Source organism: Dasypus novemcinctus, chromosome 11 (assembly GCF_030445035.2).
Source record: "Dasypus novemcinctus isolate mDasNov1 chromosome 11, mDasNov1.1.hap2, whole genome shotgun sequence".
NCBI classification, from domain to species: Eukaryota; Metazoa; Chordata; class Mammalia; order Cingulata; family Dasypodidae; genus Dasypus; species Dasypus novemcinctus.
Window position 1 is genome coordinate 15732381 of NC_080683.1, and position 19841 is coordinate 15752221.

General features: G+C 46.3%; 1 protein-coding gene across 16 annotated transcripts in view; it reads left to right on the forward strand.

Moving 5' to 3' along the window:
• Nucleotides 1-4516: 4516 nt before the first annotated feature.
• Nucleotides 4517-19841, forward strand: part of TJAP1 (tight junction associated protein 1) — a 28236-nt gene continuing 12911 nt past the window's right edge. For 3 of the 16 annotated variants that reach the window (XM_058306777.2, XM_004473080.4, XM_004473090.4), the window contains exons 1-3: nucleotides 4517-4581; nucleotides 5068-5218; nucleotides 15940-16075. The gene's annotated coding sequence lies outside the window, so the exon portion shown is untranslated. Of the gene's footprint in view, nucleotides 4599-5067; nucleotides 5219-15736; nucleotides 15849-15939; nucleotides 16076-17271; nucleotides 17382-17467; nucleotides 17615-19841 lie in introns of all 16 variants that reach the window. The other 13 variants (XM_058306772.2, XM_058306774.2, XM_058306776.2 and 10 more) reach the window with 13 other exon arrangements.

The window sequence follows — 19841 nt, forward strand, 5'->3', positions numbered from 1 at the left end:
TTGGACTCTGCACCAATGCATCATTCCAGCTGGAAGACTGAGCATACAAAAAGGAAATCAGGAGAAAGAATTGCCTTGCCCCTAGGTGGATCATTTCCTGGGAAATATTTCACCTGGCTGGTCAGCCCTGCTCCACATAGCAGAGCCTCATGGATACTAAGGTACAACCATGTGAAAATGGCCATGAAAATCAAGTGAGTGGAAGTGTTTTGTGGTAGAGGAGCATGATGTATGCAATGTATTCTCAAATGTTTAGAAAATAGGAAATAGATGATAGATATAGATAGATGACTGATAGAGGAAAGAAAGAAAAACAAAGAAGAAAGAAAGAGAGAAAGGAAGAAAAGAAGAAAGGAATAAAGAAAGAAAGGTGGCAAAATGCTAATAGTAAATTTGGGTATCTGAGTAGGGAGTATATTGGAGTTCTATGTATTTTTTTTTTTTTTTGATGAAAAATTTCTGTAAGTTTGCAGTTATTTCAAAATAAGAAGTTTCTAAACACACACACCCACAAAACAAAGTGAGCCTGACTCTTTGGTAAAATCACAGCTGCTGCTCAAAACCCCGAAAGCCTAGAAGGCGATTTTCATTGTCATCACCTTCCTCCTGATTCTCCTACAGTGATGGTGAACAATTAGATAATCATGGCCTCATGAATATATAGGTCCATACATGCATTTGTACATCCACAGAAAGGGGAGTGATGAAGTAAACCAGCCTCCCCATAATAAAAAGAAGTTTATCCTCTAATAAAAGGAAAAAAGAACTTTATCTCACAAATTCTGAAAGTTGGGAAACGGACTTGGCCCAGTGGTTAGGGTATCTGTCTACCACATGGGAGGTCCATGGTTCAAACCCTGGGCCTCCTTGACCCGTGTGGAGCTGGCCCATGCGCAGTGCTGATGCGCGCAAGGAGCGCCACGCAGAGGTGTCCCCGCGTAGGGGAGCCCCACGTGCAAGGAGTGCTCCCTGTAAGAAGAGCTGCCCAGCGCGAAAGAAAGTGCAGCCTGCCCAGGAATGGTGCCGCACACACGGAGAGCTGACACAAGATGACACAACAAAAAGAGACAGATTCCCGTGCTGTTGACAACAGAAGCGGACAAAGAAACAAGACGCAGCAAATAGACACCAAGAACAGACAACCGGGTGGGGGGGAGGGGAGAGAAATAAATAAATAAATAAATCTTTAAAAAAAAAATTCTGAAAGTTAAAAACTTTGGAGGACTGTGATTCCCTTTCTTTCCAGACATGTTTTTGCCATGTTTACTAATATTTCCCATTTTCAAAATGTAAACTTGAATCACTTTTCAAATTTATATACTGTTAAATTTATTTACTTGAGAGTACAAGGGCCTTCCTCCCCTGTGGATTCCAAAACAAGTTCTGGAAAGGTGGAGAGGGGATCTGGGAGTTATATAGCTGCTCATAAAAGAAAACCAGCATCCCTCATTTCTTCCTTAGGCAGATTCTTTTTAGTAAACAGTGGAAATCACATTTTTAAAAACTCTAAGTCTGTGTTCTTTTTTTTTTTTTAAAAGATTTATTTATTATTTTTATTTATTTCTGTCCCTTCCCCCCCAGGGGTCTGTTCTCTGTGTCTATTTTGCTGTGTGTTCTTCTTTGCCCGCTTCTGTTGTTGTCAGTGGCACGGGAATCTGTGTTTCTTTCTGTTGCGTCATCTTGTGTCAGCTCTCCGTGTGGGCAGCGCCATTCCTGGGCAGGCTGCACTTTCTTTCGCGCTGGGCGGCTCTCCTTATGGGGCGCACTCCTTGCGCGTGGGGCTCCCCTACGCAGGGGACACCCCTGCGTGGTACGGCACTCCTGGCGCACATCAGCACTGCGCATGGGCCAGCTCCACACGGGTCAAGGAGGCCTGGGGTTTGAACCGAGGACCTCCCATGTGGTAGACGGACGCCCTAACCACTAGGCCAAGTCCGCTTCCCTGTGTTCTTATATTCACAACAAATGTCATACTTTGAAAGTGCTATAGGGGCAGTTTAAGGGAAACCATGTGAAGATACATAATGACCAGGAGCCCTTATTTTAAACTCTGCAAGAACCTATATGATTGATTCATTTAGTGTAATTTAATGAAACGAATGTTTTTAAATGTATAGGAGGGAAGCAGATGTGGCTCAGGAAACTGAGCTCCTGTCTACTACATGGGAGGGCTGTGATTCAGTTCCCGATGCCTCCTAAAGTAGACAGTACCTGACAGTGATGGGCAGGCATGGCAAGCTGACACAAGACAGCAACTCAACAAGAGACACAAGAAGAAAAACATAATGAGAGACCCAACAAGGCATGGAGGAGAGATTCCTGGTGCTTCCTAAAGAAAACGTGTAAGACAGCAAGCTGATGCGACAGGCAGGCGTGGCAAGATGACACAACAAGGAACACAAGAAGAGAAAACATAATGAGAGAGCCAAAAAAGCAGGGAACAGAGGTGGCTCAAGCGGAGGTGGCTCCCTCCCACACCAGAGGTCTGGGGTTCAGTTCCTTGTGCCTCCTAAAGACACAGCATACAGCAAGTGCAAACAATGAGGGAGTGGGGAGATATTTAAAAAAAAAATGTATGGGAGGGAGCAGTTGTAGCTCGGTGGTCGAGTACCTGCCTCCCATGTATGAGGTCCAGGATTCAATCCCTGGTATTGCCTAAAAAAAAAACTGTATGGGATAGGAAAGCATGGATGGAATGGGAAATAAAGACGATTGGCACCTGCCTCCTGGCGTCTGGAAACCTCCACTCAGCTTTTATTTGTGTGTGTTGGTGGGGGGAGAGTTTAGTGCCTGAGGTCAGCTCCACAGAGAGCAGGCCCAGTTCCCATTTCTAAGCCCAAGGAAATGGGACACCTCTCTGCTCTGAAATGTTGATGAGCTGTGGAGGGGAGAGGGACATGGGGAACAGATGGAATTCCCGGACAATTGTTCCGGCTGTCACCAGAGAGGACAGGGAAGAGGGAGCACTGTATAATTTATGGAGGGACAGATGCTGAGGCTTCTACGGAACCATCTGGCCAGGAGAGGCCTGGGCTTGGGGCGAATATTGTCTTTGGGACTGTGTAAGCTCCTTGACCTCCAGCCTACCCCATTTCCTCCATCCAGCCTGCTTGCTGTCCTGGGGCTTTCCCAGGAGGGCTCTGTTCCATGAGGACTCAGCTCCAGAATTCTACCTGGCTCTAATCCCACTCCCTCCTTTTTTGGGCCTGAGGTCTATCTTTCCTACTATCCTGATAGGTCAAAGTTTGATCTTGGGAATCAGTAACGTCCATCTATGTATTTCCCTATTTTATAGTATTCTGACCCACCCCCCACGGCCACTCTCTTTCAAAAACCCTCTATCAGTCACCTCCATGTTAATTGCTCATGCAAAAACATTTATTGAACACCTACTATATGCCAGGCTTTGTTTTAGACACTGAAGATGCAGTGATAAATGAGATAAAATCCCAGCACTCACGGAGCTTGCATTGTAGTGGGGAACACAGGCCCTAAGCAAACAAAGAAATATTTAATATAATGTCAGATAATGATAAGTGTTGTGAAAGCAAACCTTAAATTAGGATAAGGGAGGTGACTGGGGATGCCCAGGATGGCTTCTCTGAGGTGGTCACATTTGAGCAGAGACACAAATGGGAGTGAATATCTGGGAGTGAATATCTGGAGGAAGAGCATTCCAGACCCAAGGAATAGAAAATGTAAAGGTCCTAGGCAGAAGCACACTTGGTGCTTTTTGCTGTTGCTGTTTAAATATTTTTTTTTTTTTAATGCTTAGGGATTTGGAAGATGCCATGTCCTTTATTTTTATGTAAGCTGAGGGCTTAGAGTGTGTGAAATACCTGCTAGAGAATATGAAGGTGCAATTAGACATAGTTTATGCCTTGAAGGAACAGCAGCCTGGAGAGGGATTCAGTATGTAAATAAATAAATAATTACAACAACACAGGGCTACAATAAAGTGATGTGCAAGTTGCTGGGTGCCCAGCAAAAGCAGCACCAAACCCAGCCTGAGACTTGGAGAAGGTTTCCTGGAAGTGGTGACATTTGAGCCGAGGACTGAAGAGGAGCAGGACTTGATCCTGCAAGGGGAGGAAAGGGGTTGGACATTTTAAGGCCTGATGGCCTGAAAACACAAGACAATTTGGGAAATTGAAATCCCAGGGAGAGGTGGAAAAAGAGCCTGGTGAAGGTGGAAGGGATTGCCTCGTGTGTGTCTCCGTGTGCAAGGCTGGAACCTCTGAAAGCCTTCACCCAGGCAGTACCACGGGTCTCCCACTATATTTAACTCAACATATACTTATTGAGTACTAACACATGCTAGGTACCAGAGTCTTTTTCTCCTTCTGGCTATTGCGCCACTCCTGACAGCTTCTTCCTTCTCTCGCAGCCATGATGCCAATTTCTGCTCTTAGGAGATCCCCATCTTTCCCCGTCACCCCTGTTCCCAGCCCGAGGCCCCGCCCCAGGCCCCGCCCCCGATGACGCAATGCGCCGAGTCGTGGGGATTCCCGCGGCCCGGGCCGCTACCCGACCTGCCCCGCGGCAAGATGGCGGCCTGAAGGAGGCGGGCGGCGGCTGAAAGTTTGTTGTGGGATTAGGTAGTCAGGCCAGGAAACTAGAGTTGGGGAGGGGATTCTGGGGACCCTAGCACGAAGTAGGGGCGAAGGAGGGACTAGCACCGGAGTTGGGAAGGGAAAATGGAATCTGGAAAGGCTGGGGCCGAGGAAAAAAGGGAGTTTAGGGGCGGAGGGGTGGGATTTAGGATCCTGTGGCAGCCTTGAGTGGGGGGTGGTGCCCGGGGAAAAGGGCACCAAAAGTAGGTGTTGCGTAGGCCCTGGAGAAGCAGAGTCAGGAATTTGAGGGAAGTCTTTAACCGGGAGTAAAGCCTGGAGTCTGGCGGGAGGCTTCAGCGTGGGGCTGAGGCCTGACTGCACCAGGCGAGTGGGAGGGGAAAGGCAACTTTCCTATGTAAAGAGATAGTGGGGAAGGGGAGAGGAGGGAACTAGGGGGATGCTATAGTAAGTCTGCTAAGGAGGGAACTAAGCCAGTCGAATGACCCTCTTCCAGGCTTAGATCAGCCTTCCGGCAGTTCCTATCCCAGGCCGCAGCATCTGCCCCAATTTCAGGTGAAGATACAGGGGCCCCAGGGACTGGACGAAATCACAGTGCTGCTTGGGAAGAAGACGTAGCAACTTGTCCCAGCCCAACCCCAGAGCGGGTAAGGTGGTCTTCAGTGACAGGTTTCTGACTGACATGCTCCCTGGGAGTAGGATGCATGGGCTGTGAAGTGATGCTGAGGAGCATTTAATTTAAGAAGGGCACTCTTTGTGGTCCCTAAGTTAGTATTCTACTTAGATTGCAGGATGGTTTTTGAGCTTTGGGTGTAGGATCGAGCCTTTTGTGCCTTCACTTGTGCGATCAAACGTGGGTAGGAACCTAGAAATCAGGCTGAAAGTATTTTCAACACATCCTTGTTACAAACAGTTCTCTCTATTCTCACTACATCTCCTTTGATTTCCCATTGTCAGGTTAGCATCCTGCCTGGAAATGGAGATTGGGTGGTGACAGATGGTGAGGAGTCATGAGAAAACAAATTTCTGGTGGTGCCCACTGATCATTTAGGCTCCTGTCCCCAGGCTCTGAATTCATTCTTGCTGCTCATCTACTTCTGTTCTTTTCTTCTGGTAAGAAGATGTCATTAGTGTTCCCCTGGGGAAGTGGATTTGGTGGAGTGAGGAAGCACCTCCCCCTCCTCCCCCCAGGAGGAGGAAAGGCAGGTTGGGATTGGAGAGAAGAAACCCAGATCAGTGTATAGTAAAAGTTGAAGGTGACTGGTCTGAAGCTCTGGGGATATTTATCCCAGCACTGCCTGTGCCCTGAGATGCCTGATATTTATTGAGACCTCGCTTAAGCTGCTTTACAGCCTGGACCATAAGGTGGTGGAGGAAAAGATTGTGGAATTTGCCCTTTTCTCTTCTGGTAGCTTTCTTCTCTTCCTTTAGATTCTCCTCACAAACTACATTTAAAAGAAGAAAATAAAATTAGTTTCACTAGCCAAAGCAAGCATGACGTGAGTGATCATGGACATGGGTTTAGAGAAAAGGGAAGGGGACTGGAGCCAGAGAGTGGGATAACTGGTCTTCACTTCCTTTGATGCCCTATCTTTATGACCAAGCCAGAGTTAGGAGCCAGCTTGTTAATGAAACCCATTTCAGTGCAAGCATCTGCTCCTTGATTGGACTGGGTTTGATCTAGGATCCATTTCCTTCCTCCCCCATCCTCACGGAAAGGTTTACTCCAGACAGACCAATCCAGATCACTATTACTAGACCAGCTCAACACCTTCAGTAATCTGAAGAACTGAGGCTAATTAGCTGTGGCTATGTTTCTAAAAGTTTGCGAAGGTTATCTTTCTGAGAGCAACCTGTGTGTGACCCTTTAAACACTATAACCAGCAAGACTAGTGTGTTGAACATGCACAGTGGTTAAGAGCACTAACTCTAGAACCAGGCTGCCTAGTTCAAATCCCTGGCTTTCTGCTCCATTACTTTTATTTATTTACTTTTTAAGAAATATTTTATTTATTTCTCTCCCCTCCCCACCCCACCCCACCCCACCCCACCCCACCCCACCCCACCCCACCCCAGTTTTCTGCTCTCTCTCTCCATTTGCTGTGTGTTCTGTGTCTGCTTGCATTCTTGTCAGCGGCACCGGGAATTTTGTCTCTTTTTGTTGAATCATCTTGCTGTTGTCAGCACTCCTGGGCAGGCTGCACCTTTTTTGCACAGGGCAGCTTTCCTTGTGGGGGCACACTCCTTGTGTGCGGGGCTACCCTACGCAGGGGACACCCCTGCATGGCAGGGCACTCCTTGCACACATGAGCACTGCGCGTGGGCCAGCTCACCACACAGGTCAGGAGACCCTGGATTTGAACCCTGGACCTCCCATGTGGTAGGCGGATGCTCTATCAGTTGAGCCAACTCTATTTCCCAGTAGCTCCATTACTTTTAGAAGTTGCTTATGCTCTCTGTGCCTCAGTTTTCTGATCTGTCAAATGAAGATAAGAATACCTATCTCGTAGGGTTGTTGTGAGAGTAAAATAAGTTAATACAATAAAGTGCTTAGAATAGTGCCTGGAACTCAATGAATATTAGTTGTTAATTAAGCTAGTCAGATCTCAGCACTGATTTCTGCTTAATGTTTGAATCTAGTGTCTTTCTCGGGAGGACCTGGTACTGGTTTGTACTGCCAGCCTGATGTTAGGCTTCAGTGTAAGTAGAGATGAGGAACAGCTTTGGAATAGTGTAGATGTTGCAGTGTAATGGGAATATCTTCATTATGCTATTTTAAGTGGTATTAAAATGCCATTGATTTCCTGTTTGAAGCCATGAGGTTATATAATTATCTTTATTAATTTTTCTGTTGAACAATAATAATGATAGCTAGTGCTTACTGAATCCATTCTTTGTACCTAGCATTTATAAGTGCTTTACATCTGTTAACTAATTTAATTTTCTCAAGGACCCTATGATTAGATACTGCTGTTATCGCTGTTTTACAGATGAGAAAATAGAGGCCCAGAACAGTTAAATAATTTGTGCATGGTCATCCAGGTAGTGATTGACAGAGCTGAGATTTGAGCTCAGACACTGCAGCTTCTGCAGTTGAGGTGTTTTTTGTTTTGTTTTTGTTTTATTTCTATGATGTTAAATATTTTAATATGCCAAGTGGCAATTTGTATCTTCTTTTGTCCTACTATATCCTGATTCATGTTTGCTTGTTTGTTATTGTTATATCCATATTTGCTTATAGTAAAAGTTTTTTTGGTTATTTAAAAAAAATGTTTAGGAGCTGAGCTTTTTTTTTTTTTTTTTTTAAGGATCTTAGCTCTTAACCATAGCACTTTCTTTCCTTCCTTCCTCTCAGAAAATAGTATGTGGTGCAGGGACTGTGGTGAGGGAACCCGTTATGCCATGTTCACCAAATCTGGGCACACTCTTCATAATTCAAACTAAGTGACTGCCCTTTGGAGGACCTTGGGCCTGAGTTTGATGAATCAACTGATATTAGGATCCACTCTAAATATGCCTTAAATATGGTATGTGTGTTTGTGTGTGTGAATGTGAAAATGTAAAGCTCATGTCTGAGTTGGATCAGCAGCATGAGTAGCTGAAGTAGCCTTAATGCTAAATTCATAGACACTCTGATTGTCATCTTTCTTTTTAAAATAGCAAGTAGCAAACTACACAGAAAAAAAATGGGTGGCATTTTAAACCAGCTCGAGGGGAAGAAAGTAGAAAACAAATGTGCTTCTGTTGAAACTTGTGTTGTCTGAGAAGGCACTGGCACTGTGCTTGAGTCCTTTCCCTGTAGCCAGGCAGGAGGCCACGCATAGCCTTGGGGCAGAGGTGTGCCCAAGGCTTGATTGACTGGCTTTCCTTTGCCCTGTCTGTAAGACTCACCCTTCCCCCTCCTTCTGAGTCATGTCCTGTCTATTTAACACACCCTCAGGGCCCATGTTTTTCTTTAATAAATGACTCCACCCTGCCATCAGGGCAGGCACGCGCCTGGTTCCTAACCAGTTTTCAGGGAAATGGCTCAGGACTTTCCCTGGGAATTCTAACCCAACCCTGTGGTGAACTTCTCTAGTTATTGTGGCATGCATGATTTGGAGAGTTCGATAGCATCTGTCAGTCCTTCCTTCCCTTCCTCCATTGGCTTTTAGGAACTACATATTTGAGGATAATATATTTATCTTGATTTGCGCTGCAGTCAGCGTGCACGCTGAAACTTGTCATCTCTTTAGAGTATACCATTGTGTTTTTGTAGAAGTCCTCAGTTTCTGGATTCAGGTCACATTTTAGAAAATGATTGAGTTGCAGGATGAAGGCTGTTAGTTTGTTGCTGTGTAAATTTTTTTCTCAGGGAACCCCTTATTCATGTATTATCTTTAAATTCAAACCCTTCATTATCTCACTACCATATTTTGAGTGCTGAGGACAGCAGTGTAAACCCTGGCCCTCAGTTCTCATCTTTCTTTTTTTTTTGACTTTTTATGGTTTTATTTCACAAAAATAAAACTTGAAAATAAGCTGTCTATTCACTTTTCTTGCTGTGCAGCTGGGCATTGGGATTGGTAACTCTAGTGGCCAGCTGGGCTGCTCTTTCCACAATGGCTTTGTGGTTCTTAGAAGAAACATGAGCAGTCTTTGCCCAGTAAGATTTGTTGCACATCAGGAGCACTTCCAGCTCCTTGACATTGTGGACCAGGAACTTTTGGAAGCCACTGGCAGCATTTGCTTGTTGCTGCCATAACCAATGTTGGGCATCAAGATCTGGCCCTTGAATCTTCTACGCTCCCTCTTGTCAATGTCTCTGGGTTTCTGCCAGTTACGCTTAATTTTGACATACCTGTCTGACTGGTGCTGAATGAACCTCTTGGTCCTCTTTTTGATGACAGTGGGCTTCACAAAGGGTTTGAGGGCAGTCGTTGATGCCTTCAAGAAAGAGATGGAACATGCCCGAGAAAAGTCCTGGAAGGAGGCTTTCCTGCCCAGGGCTTGAACACTGTCGCAGAGCTACTGAATAAACTGGGAGCATAGCAGGCATCTCTGCATTCCCTCCTATCAGCCAGACGAGATGCTGGGAGCCTCAATTCTCATCTTGATTCAGCTGCTTAAAAGCTTCTTAAGTCCTCTCTAGCCCCTGGGCTAGCACAGGGTACCTGGAATGCATTTCCCCCTTATTTTTCTTTTTGTCCTTAAGTCTTTGCTTAAATGTCACTTCTTTTGCGACCCCACCCCCTTTAATGCCCTTCTTCTGTTCTTCTGTCTTTACTTTTTATTATTACAATTTGAGGTTTTATTTTTTAATAAAGAACTACAGGGACTTTATTTTTTAAAATTCAGTGGTATTCAGAGTTTCATATAACAATGCCAGAAATTTCATTAGCAAAACAATTCATAAGAAAAACATATCTGTTGCAAAAATTAAAGACGAATTTTCTTGGGGGAGAATTAGTGCTGAATCGGTGACTTGAAGTCATTAGAGCACAGCAGCAGTTCAAAGATGCTGCATTTCCTTTTGCTAGTGTTTGATTTGTGGATAGTTTATATTTTTCCTCCTTAGAATTTGATGTTGTTAGAGAGGTTATTAACATTTAACAAAAGACCAGCTTTTTTTTTTTTTTTTTTTTTAAGTAGGTTACGGGATTAGACCCAGGACATCATACATGGGAAGCAGGCACTCAACCACTGAGCTACATCCACTCCCCATTGAGAGTTGGTTTTTTTGTTGGTTTTGTTTTTAGGCAGTATTGGGGATCAAATCTGGGACCTTGTACGTGGGAAGCAGGTGCTCAACCACTTGAACTACATCTGCTCCCCATCTTCTGTCTTAACACTGGTCATGTTGTATTTTATTTTATTTTTATTTTTATTAAATTTGAAACTTTAGATTACATAAATGTTACAAAAAAATTTAGGAGATTCCCATATGCCCCACTCCCTACCCCTCCCACACTTTCCCACATTAATAACGTCCTTCATTAGTGTAGTACATTTGTTACAAATGATGAACACATATTGATTCAGTAACCATGGATTATAGTTTAGAGTTTATACTCTATCTGCACAGTTTTGTAAGTTGGAACAAAATATATAATGGTTTGTATCTGTCATTGCAATATCATGCAGGACAATTCCACTGTCCCAAAAATGCCCCTATATTACACTTGTTTTTCCCTCTCCCTTGTTTCAGAACTTCTGGTGCCTACTGCCTTCATATCAGTGATAAAAATTCTTCCATTGCTAGAATAACAATAAGTCTATAGTAGAATAATAGTAAGTTTACTTTAGTCCACTTTTCATTCCCCAATCTTGAGGATTTGGGGATGGTAATGACCACTCTGTCTCTAATTGAGAGGGGACTTAGATCTTATGGGACAGATGGCTAGAACTCTCCTGCTTGCGGTTACAGACTCTCTCTGTTCTTGGGGTGAGAGCTATCCATCATAATCACCTTGTTAGTTGTCCTGGGTGAGTCCAATAACTAGAGAGTAGGTGTTGCAACTCTGCTGAGATTCGGGGCCTAAGTGGCACATGGATGGACCAAATATTTAAGTCTCTTGGACATATACCTTTCAAGTATAGTACTAACTGTAGGTTCAGAAGGGGCAGAAGAGCCAGGTGTAGAGAAACCACAAATGAGTCCACCTCTCTCACACTGGGGAGCATAATTTCCAAGATAAGGCCCACTTGGCAGGGTGACAAACTCTTGAACTGCCTTCCCTGCTATAATGTCTGGATGTCTCTAGATCCCTCAGGAGCCCCACCATTTGAGGCAGTAGTTACTGTGGCAGTCACATCCTGAATTGTAATTGCCTGTTTACTTGTCTGACTCATAAGACTGGAAGGGCCCCAAGAACAGGGTCTGTATCTTATTTACTGTTATATTTCTAGTATTTAGAATAGTGGGCAAATAATAGGTGCTTTGTTATACGGCTGTGGTGAATGTAGAGTGAATGAAATTGTTTGGCAGTCTCTATTCCAGTCTTCCATGCTGCTGTCAAAATTCCTATAAAAAACAGCATTTCTCCTGCGTGGATCACATCTTGGCTACAGGAAACACTCACCTGTTCTTGTCCCCACTGTCAATGAAGTGTGGTACAGTCCCAAAGCAGCTTTCTACTCTGACGCCTTAGACTGCTTCAGTCAGCCTCTTGCCTGCATGTTTTGCTAGGTACTTTGCTTCAGTTGTCTCCTTTTCTTTTTGCCTTTTATCTTTCAATTATACTTCCTTGCTAGCTGGAAGGGGTTAAAAGAGGAGGTGAAGTCCACTCCTATAGATTTTTTGCTTATTAGCTTCTGTAAAAAGTCTTTGGCTGTAGGCCTCTTCTTTGTTATTCATAAGCACCTTTCTGTGCTGACTCTAACCTGCTTGCTTTTCTGGTTGTGTCTTTGTAGTAAACAGTCCATCTAGGTGTGTTCTCTGTTCACAGCCAGGGTTGACTACACTACCTTGTTCGTGTCCGAATGAACCTAAAGGGTGAAACCAAGAGCTAAAAGTGGGAAGAAGGTGTTTTCCCTGGGCTCTCTTCTACCCTTGGTAGAGGATTATGTTTTTGAGCGAATCCATTCCCGTGGGTGTGAGACCCTTTAATTATATTAGATTCAGCTAAGGAACTAAAGCACAGTGCAGAGAGAGGGTTTTGTTCATCTAGGAATTGTTGGTTTTCATCATAAACATAATTTATGTACGTTGTATAAAATACTAGCCATATGGGAGCAGTTGAGCACCCACTGCCCACATGGGAGGTCCCCGGTTTGGTTCCCAGTGCTTTCTGGGGAAAAAAAAAGCAGACAACGAGTATAAACAACAAGCAAAAACAATGAGTAAATAGATGAGGGAGCCATCTTGAGGGGGTGGGGGCATATCAACCATATAAAAAAGTATACAAAATAAAGAGTGGCATAACTTTGCTGATGTCAGCCATAAGCTGCATTGATGTTAAGCAGATTTGAGAGGAGGCTGGGTGGATCAGCTGGACTGGCTTGTAAGTGTACTTTAGACTTCAAAAGGGCATGAGTCTCCATGACTGGCAGTGAGTGGGGGCATCATGGACCTCTTTATTTGTTGTAGTCTGCTAGGTAACTGCATAGTTGGATTCTGTAAAATCTACTACAGTTTGGAATCTGTAAAGAACATGGCCCCTTATTTGTGAGGAATCATGTACTCTCACGGTGAACCATGGCTAGGAATTTAGCACCACACAGTGAGGAGAGGGATTGCCTCTTGGAAAGTCAGCCTAGACCTAAAAGCCCTGTGCTTCCACTCAGCTAGCCAGGAGGATAGAACTCTCTAGGTGACAGTTTGAATTTAGTGAATCCAAAAAAATAATTATGTTTTTTAAATAATCCATTCCTGTGGGTGTGAAACTCTTTGATTGCATTAGATTTTGTTAAGGGACCTTGATTAGGCCACTTGATTAGATTGCTTTTGATTGGACTACAGTCACTGAGGTTTGACTCAGGTTGGGTCTCAACCCGTTTCCTGGAGTGTCAGTGGAGACACAGAGACCAGACACACAGAGAAAGGAAGCTGCTATTTTTATCCTTCCATATGAGGGAGAGGACTGCAGGAAGACAGAAACCCTGAGAGGCTGAGAAAGGTCCCTGAGTCTGGAATCGGCAGAGCACAGAGGCACAGAAAAAGATGCTTGAGGAGCTGGTTCAAGGCTGAGGACACTAGCGATATACCTGATTGCCCACAGCTGGACTGGGAGTAAGCCCAGTGGGGAAGGCAGGGACCTTGGCGGAGATTAGCTGCTGTCTTGCTTCACCATGTAGCAGGATGCCAGGATTACCAGTAGCCGACTTGGGTGAGAAAGCGTCTCTGCTGAGGCCTTGATTTGGACATTTCATGGCCTTGGAACTGTAATCTTTTACCCTAAATAAAATTCCCATTTTAAAGCCAACTATTTCTGGTACTTTGCATCTGCTGCCCTGTGGTAAACTAAGACACTCTGCTTATAAGTTTTCGGTACTGAGCAGTGGCCTCTCTGCACCAGCACACATAAGCCAAGTGGAGAATTCAGTCTCAAAAGCCTAACTGTCTTTATATCAAGGCAGAATTATCCTGACTTTGCTGAGGTTCCCTGTCCCTAGAGAAGACAGTGTTCTATGCTTTGAGCTGGAATCAGGCATAGGAGAACTGGGTTTTGCCCTACTTCTGCCTGTGGTCTTTGGGAAGTTGCCTGTTCTTTGAACCTCAGTTTTGTTATCAACAAAATGGGAGTACTACCACTTCTTCTGTGGGCCTCACTAGAATGTATGGATCAAAGGAAATAAAATGGAGGGAAAAGTGCTTCAGGAATTAAAGCACAGTACAGATAGAGAGTTTTATCTGTCTTGGAATTGTTGGTTTTCATCATAAACAATATATGTCCCTTATATAAAATACCAACCATACAGAAAAGTATACAAAATAGTAAAAAGAGCCCTCTTTTCTTGTCCCACTATCCCTGCCTAAGCCTTTTCCCCAGAGATAGGCAATTACTATTAACTCTTTACCATGGATTATTCTAGTCATTTTTGTATACTTCTAGACATTGCCTCAACATGTATTACCTTAAAAAATAACAGCTCAATTACAAAGCATACTGTTCTTCAGCTTGTTCTGTTCACTTAGTCATTTATCCAGGCTTAGAGTAGTCCCTGTTGGAGTGTTTGAGGAGCCTGTCTGTAGCATTCCTCCCCAGCTTGGTGAGGTCCTCTGGGGCTGGCTCCCTGGGAGGGTTGAAGAAGCTTTACTAGAGCTTCTTGGCCAGGGCAGGAATAGTTTTTTATTCTGAGATGAAATTGTCTGGCAGGGATTGTCCTTGAGTGGGAATCAGGATGGAAATAAAACGTGTGGGCATCAGCACTCCCAGTCTTACTTGTGGTTCTTCCCTGCACTCTTTCATCTTTGGTTGGGAAAAGAGAAAAAATGATCTGATTTCTCACCTCCTGTTTCAGTGCTTGAGCAAGTCTCTGGTTTCTAAAACCTTGAATTAGCCAGGTTACGTCCTGGTTGACCTTTTGAACCAGACCCAGTCTTTGTTTTTTGTTTTCTTGCAGATGAAGATTCTGAAGGTAGCCTGTCAATGGCTGGCTTTCTTGTCAGTCTAGGGAGAGATCAGGGCCTACAGGAAGAGCTGTCTCTCTCTTCTGGGCACCTGTCTCATCTCTGTGGTCAGGCCTTGGCCTTTTTGAGCTCCGGGCTTTGTCAGAGCAATAGGGAGAACCCAGTGAGTAGGCGACTGGGAATCCTGTGGGAAGCCTGTTGATGGCTTTTCCTGCCTGCAGTCATCTTGATTCTGGCTTGAGAGAAGGGCTAGACAAATCTATTGGACCAACCATGGTGGCCTCTCTTCTCCCCTATCCACCCATGTAATCACAGTGACTATAGGGCTTCCCCAATCAGAGGAGAGAATCCCTCTCCTGTCTTCTCCTTGCCAACTTTTTGTGCCTCTCAGTTAGGCATCAGCAGTATTTGCTCATCTGTAACCTTCCTATCCTGCTGCCCCAGGGGCCACATGTGAGGGGTCTCTGGGACTCTCCTTCTGTGGCTGCCTTTGCCTTGCAGTCTCTAAACCAGGGTGGTTCTGTAGGCTTCTGGAAAGAGTTGATTCTGCTGTTCTCTAGGCTTGCTGTGATGGGAAAGCTAGCCTTCCTGGGCAGTGCTTATTCTGAGTGGGTGGGATAGTCCCTGTTGGAATCTGAGGAGCCTGGCTCTCACCTGCATCCTTGCTCTGTGGTTTCTTCTGTGGTTCCCTTTCGGGCTGACTCCCTGGAAGCACCAAGCCCCTGGCCCTTTCACTGTGAGTGGCAGTGTGCCACTTCTCTTGACTGGCCAGATCATACACTGCACCATTGTACTGTGCTTTCTGATGTAGCTTCTGCTGCAGCCTTCTGATCCCTGGGCCGGTTATCTCCCAGCTCCCCTCCTTGGAGCCCACGGGAGGTGGTGGAATGGAATCTGTTGGCACAGGCATAGGGATGGGTGGCAGCTGCAGCTGTGGGTGGCTTTGTTCTTACAACCCAGCTTTTGCTGTTTCTGACTGGCCTCTCCAGAGCCCTGGTGCAACCTGGCAGCAGTGTTTGTGGAATAGGCAAGACAGGGCACTGCCCCTCTTCCCCGTAGCAGTGTTCCCTTCCACAACAGCTGTCCTCTTTTTTCGTTGTTGTTGGCTAACCAGAGAGCCTTGGCACCTGGGGGTCAGTGAGCTGGACTCACTGGTTGGCAGGATGAGTGTCACACTTCCACCTAGCATGATGTCCGGATGGGAGAAAGCCCCTGAGGGTCTGTTGGTAAGTCTGGAGATGCCTTCCCTGACAGAAGACTTGCAGCATACCCTCTGGCATCCTGCATCTTGGCATCCCTTCTTCTCTCTCTTTGCAGCTCCAGAGTTGGGCTGCTCACAAACCAAGCTGTCTGTTTGTATGGAGTGCCTGGAGGGCGTCTGCGAGGAGTCTGTTGCTCACGCTCACCGTCCTAACCAGCAGAGCTGGCTGGTTGGGGAGAAGACACTAACCCTGTGAGTCTGACCTCGGCCAGCTAACCTGCCCTGGGGGTACCACCAGCAGTGCCTTGCCTTTGCCCTCCGTTCCTCCACAGCCTGGCTGCCTCCTCCCCTTACATCATGCCATCTTCTCTGCTCTCTTGTGCCCTCCATTTTTCCAGTCTCCTTGCTTGGGATGGGGCTGTGCCCTGTTCACAGACAGGAGAGAGGTTTCCTAAGCATGGCCACCTGCCTATCTGCCAGCCTGCTGCTCGACACCTTTCTCTACCCTCACCCCCTTCTCTCTGTCAGCACCACACTCCTCAGTTCTCCCTTAAAACAATTGGTTGGCATCTCTCTCTCTCTTTTTTTAAAGATTTATTTTTTTATTTATTTCTCTCCCCTCCCCCCCGACCCTTACCCCCAGTTGTCTGCTTTCTGTGTCCATTCGCTGTGTGTTCTTCTGTGACCACTTCTATCCTTAGCAGCAGCACTGGGAATCTGTGTTTCTTTTTGTTGAGTCATCTTGTTGTGTCAGCTCTCCATGTGTGTGGCGCCATTCTTGGGCAGGCTGCACTTTCTTTCGCACTGGGTGGCTCTCCTTACGGGGCGCACTCCTTACGCGTGGGGCTCCCCTACACGGGGGACACCCCTGCTTGGCAGGGCACTCCTTGCGCGCATCAGCACTGCACATGGGCCAGCTCCACACGGGTCAAGGAGGCCTGGGGTTAGAACCACAGACCTCCCATGTGGTAGGTGGATGCCCTAACCACTGGGCCAAGTCTGCTTCCTGTCATTTCTCTTTAACCTATGTGCTTTGTTAACGCCATAGAGTTTGAGAATCTCTCTTAGTTACCAGGCTTTGTCTGCATCTCATGCCTTAGAGACAGAGAACCAGAGTGGAGAGGGGTTGTCCTTCTAGACCGTATCTTTTCCTCCCTTAACTACAAGGGGCAAGATGGATAGTGCCCTCATTATTTTCACCCCAGGGTAATAATTTAGGATCAGGTATAAAGTTCTCCTTTGGGGTTGGGGAAGGTAAGGAAAGCTTTGACTTGGTTGTGGGGAATTCTTTGCGTAGAAGAATGAAGCCACTAAAATGGACTGCTTAAGCCCAGAGCCAGGTGCCTGTCTGAGATGTAGCTTCTCTTGGGGACTGTTGCTCTGAGAGGTAGAATGAGTGGAGTTTGACACCCCCCCCCCCCACTTCCCTTCCGTATCTGGAACTTCAGGTGAACTTTAGCCAAGAAGGGCTGGGAAGGGTGCCTCAGCCAGAGATGGGTTAGGACTTTGGACTCAACAGTGGGCCCAGAAGAGGCCCTGGACTCAGATTGGAAGACGGGTGAGTACGGCCTGGTATGGACTGGAGAAGGGGGTCTGGAGGTGGCAGGAAGGTTCATTGCTCAGGTTCCCTGGTGTTCTGTGCAGGAGATAGACTCTGTGTCTCCATCCTCTTGAGGCAACGCAGTCTTGGCTAAGCTGGGCAGGAGAAACTTGAGACCTGAAGGACCTTTCAGCAGATCCTATTCCCCTTGCCTGAGAGAAGGAAGGCAGGGACCTGACTACCAGCATGGGGTGAGTGTGTGAAAGTGCTTGGTGTTTTTGTGTGTAAATGTGAGAGGGTGTAGGTGCTGCATGGACCTTTTGGACCCTGAATTAAGAGGTCGGCAAACTGGACATTTTTTGTGGCATGGCTCTGGCCAGGAAAGCAAAAGGAGCCTGGAGTTGAGGCATGGTGCAGAACCACCTCTTCACTTTGTTCCTCTTTATGAGAGGGCATGGGCTTTAATGGCAAGTGTTGGTTATGATTTGGGGGATTTTGGGGTCCTTCTTTATTGAGGGGGAGTTTGGTTTGCTTGGATCACCAGTGTCTTTAGCCCCTTTGTCCCTTTCAAGTGTTTGCTTGGATGAGAGGCCAGGTGGATAGACTTGAGAGATTTGCTTGAGAGAACCAGGTGTGCTCTCAACAGGTCATCAGCACTAGTTTTGAGTTCTCAGGATTATTTGGGGGCTACTCCCACCCTTTCTGGCTTTCAGAACTTGTCAATCTTTTCTGCTTAGAACAGGCAATGGGCCAGGTCAGGGCTGCAGGCAGCTTCCCAAGGGGTGAGATTGTATTTGCCAGAGGGGTGGTGGGCATAGCCCTGGCAACATCTAGGACAGCAAGCAGGGCTGGTCTGGGCACAGACTGGCATCTTTCAGCCTAGTCATGGGCCCAGGCCCCACCCCGTGAGCTTTTTGGCTGCCTGCCTGCCACGCGCCCAGGATTGCTGAGGGCTTTGCTCATGTATCTCAGGAACAGCTGCGTGCCGGAAACTGGGGGCTTGTGGCCAACGGGAGAGGCACCCAGGGGGCAGCATTGGGAAGGCTGAACCCAGTGTGGGTAGGATCACCTCACTGCTGGGGGGCTCTGCTGCTGCTGCTCATTGGCAGGCAGGGTAGAAGGGGGCTGCTATATTGTAGTGGTGAGGGTCCTCATGGGCATTCAATCCCCAGGGCCACCACTAGGTCTCTTGGTCACAGGACTGGCCCTTGCAGGGTGTTTTTTTTGTGTGTTTCATGGGCCTGAGTGGGAGTCAGTGCCTGGATTTCATGGGGAGAAGGGGGGCTCCAGAAGCAGCCAGACTTGTATGGCAAGAGTGTAGCCTGTCCCAAAGGGGCACAGCCCTCCAGGCCTGCCAAGCACAGTGGCTACATCCGGGATTTATATATAGTTCAGGATTATTCATGCAGGGGAGGCTCTAGTCCCTCTATGAACAGACATTCATGTTTTAGTATTTGATTAAGGCTTTAGGAAGGGCCTGTGTTTACTTATTTATTTATATCCTGTTAGATTCCAAGAGATTTAAGGCAGTGTACAACGAGTGATTAACTTCCATTTGACTTTCATTGGATGAATTATGAAGAAGAGCTGTAATAATTTCCAGGTGATCTGTGAGCCCTCTCTGGTTCAAAGACTGGGTTCATTGATCCCTCAAGGCCCCTTGTTTGCTTGATTCAGTGACAACTTTGAGCAGAAAGGCAAATCAGTAGGTTTTTGGAAATAACTGAGCCCAGGTAGTATTGGGGCCATGTTCTTTGAAAGGGGGTGCTGACAATGAGGGGAGGCAGGGATCCTGTCTTTCTCTCTTGGGCTGGGCAGCTGCACCAGGGCCACAGGAACTGTGACTTAGATAATGGTACAGAACTTGGAGGGCTGCAGGAGACGCATAGTAGAAAAGGCTGGAGTTTGAAAAGCCAAGGAGCCACATCCATTTTGGAATCAACCCTGTTTCCCTCTCCTGGGTGGGAGTTGGGGTTGGGTAGGGTATAATCCTGGGGCCTTTCTGCCCCTAGTTGCACTCTGAGCTGTGTAACCCCAAGTTTTTCTTCTGTAGGAATTGGCTCTGGTGAGAGAAGCATGTGGTGACATCAGTACCTTTTCTTATACCCCTGTACACAGCCGTGCTTGGCTTCTGAGCTCTCAGGGAGAATATGGATATATAGATCGCTCTTCCTCTCCTGCACCTTTGACTTTGCCCTGGGCATTGGGCAGACCCACGGAAAGGATGGCAGAATGAAGCGAGAGGGAGGGTGTCCTTGGCTCTTGGACTTGAACCTTTTTGTATTGCTTCCTGTGGGTGTTTGCTAGAAGTAGTAGTGAGAGTGTGGAGAGCATCAGAACTCAGAAGAGGTTTCTCTCTCTTTCTCTTTGCTTTTCAAGTTTTATTGTGACAATGCATATACAACGTAGCATTTCCCTGGTTCACCACCTTCATATATACACTTCAGTGGCATTATTTACATTCACAATGTTGTGCTA